The sequence below is a fragment of the Pagrus major genome, chromosome 2 (genome assembly GCF_040436345.1).
Source record: "Pagrus major chromosome 2, Pma_NU_1.0".
NCBI classification, from domain to species: domain Eukaryota; kingdom Metazoa; phylum Chordata; class Actinopteri; order Spariformes; family Sparidae; genus Pagrus; species Pagrus major.
The window spans coordinates 34,565,341-34,567,423 of record NC_133216.1 but is presented as its reverse complement, the minus strand read 5'-3'; the positions used below and the strand labels follow the sequence as shown (position 1 = coordinate 34,567,423).

At 41.1% G+C, this 2,083-nt stretch overlaps 1 pseudogene; it reads left to right on the top strand.

Annotated features, from left to right (window-relative positions):
- Nucleotides 1-684: 684 nt before the first annotated feature.
- LOC140991951 (uncharacterized) lies at nucleotides 685-2,083 on the top strand (annotated as a pseudogene).

Genomic DNA, 2,083 nt, shown 5'->3' with positions numbered 1-2,083 from the left:
TTAGATAGAGTTTCACCTCTCTTCCAAATTTTAACAAAGTTATAATAACTATTAAGCCAGAACCTAATCTCCTGGGAAATAACACATTATTAATCAGGAAGTAACGTTCATAAAATTGATCCTACTCTCACTTTTCTGTAATGAAAAATAACTGAGAAATATTAAATATGCAAAAATGTCCTGTATTCTATGGATCCACAGCGCTCTCCAGTAGTGAGCCCTGGTAAGATTTGTATCCAATGTAAAGTCTTTCTCTAACTCTTTTATTCATATTACCAGTCAATGTTTAAAGTATATTCCCTGCTACAGTGCATCCGGAAAGTATTCACAGAGCTTCACTTTTTCCACATTTTGTTATGTTACAGCCTTATTCCAAAATGGATTAAATTCATTATTTTCCTCAAAATTCTTTAAATAATAGCCCATAATGACAATGTGAAAGAAGTTTGTTTGAAATCATTGCAAATGTATTAAAAATAAAAAATGAAAAAATCACATGTACATAAGTATTCACAGCCTTTGCCATGACACTCAAAATTGAGCTCAGGTGCATCCTGTTTCCACTGATCATCCTTGAGATGGTTCAACAACTTGATTGGAGTCCACCTGTGGTAAATTCAGTTGATTGGACATGATTTGGAAAGGCACACACCTGTCTATATAAGGTCCCACAGTTTACAGTGCATGTCAGAGCACAGACCAAGCCATGAAGTCCAAGGATTGTCTGTAGACCTCCGAGACAGGATTGTATCGAGGCACAGATCTGGGGAAGGGTATAGAAACATTTCTGCAGCATTGAAGGTCCCAATGAGCACAGTGGCCTCCATCATCCGTAATTGGAGGAAGTTTGGAACCACCAGGACTCTTCCTAGAGCTGGCCGCCCGGCCAAACTGAACAATCGGGGGAGAAGGGCCTTAGTAAGAGAGGTGACCAAGAACCCAGTGGTCGCTCTGACAGAGCTCCAGCGTCTCTCTGTGGAGAGAGGAGAACCTTCCAGAAGGACAACCATCTCTGCAGCACTCCACCAATCAGGCCTGTATGGTAGTGGCCAGACGGAAGCCACTCCTCAGTAAAAGGCACATAACAGCCCATTTGGAGTTTGCCAAAAGGCACCTGAAGGACTCTCAGACCATGAGAAACAAAATTCTCTGGTCTGATGAAACAAAGCTTGAACTCTTTGGCCTGAATGCCAAGCGTCGTGTCTGGAGGAAACCAGGCACTACTCATCACCTGGCCAATACCATCCCTACAGTGAAGCATGGTGGTGGCACCATCATGCTGTGGGGTTGTTTTTCAGCGGCAGGAACTGGGAGACTAGTCAGGATCGAGGGAAAGATGAATGCAGCAATGTACAGAGACATCCTTGATAAAAACCTGCTCCAGAGCGCTCTGGACCTCAGACTGGGGCAAAGGTTCATCTTCCAACAGGACAATGACCCAAAGCACACAGCCAAGATAACAAAGAAGTGGCTACAGGACAACTCTGTGAATGTCCTTGAGTGGCCCAGCCAGAGCTCAGACTTGAACCCAATTGAACATCTCTGGAGAGATCTAAAATGGCTGTGCACTGACGCTCCCCATCCAACCTGATGGAGCTTGAGAGGTCCTGCAGAGAAGAAACTGCCCAAAGATAGGTGTGCCAAGCTTGTAGCATCATACTCAAAAAGACTTGAGGCTGTAATTGGTGCCAAAGGTGCTTCAACAAAGTATTGAGCAAAGGCTGTGAATAATTATGTACATGGTATATTTTCCTTCTTTATTATTAATAAAGATGCAACAATTTCAGACAAACTTCTTTCACATTGTCATTATGGGGTATTGTTTGTAGAATTCTGTGGAAAAAAAAAATGTAATCCATTTTGGAATAAGGCTGTAACATAACAAAATGTGGAAAAAGTGAAGCGCTGTGAATACTTTCCGGATGCACTGTATAATAGTATTAGGCTAGAACTAAAAGGAAAATGTGTAGTATTTATTTCTATTGTATAATCAAGTGTGTTTAAGTGTTTAACCAAGTACTATTTTTGAATGTTAATGATTTAATGATTCATGTGATTTGTGTTTTAGAACAGTCGACATTAA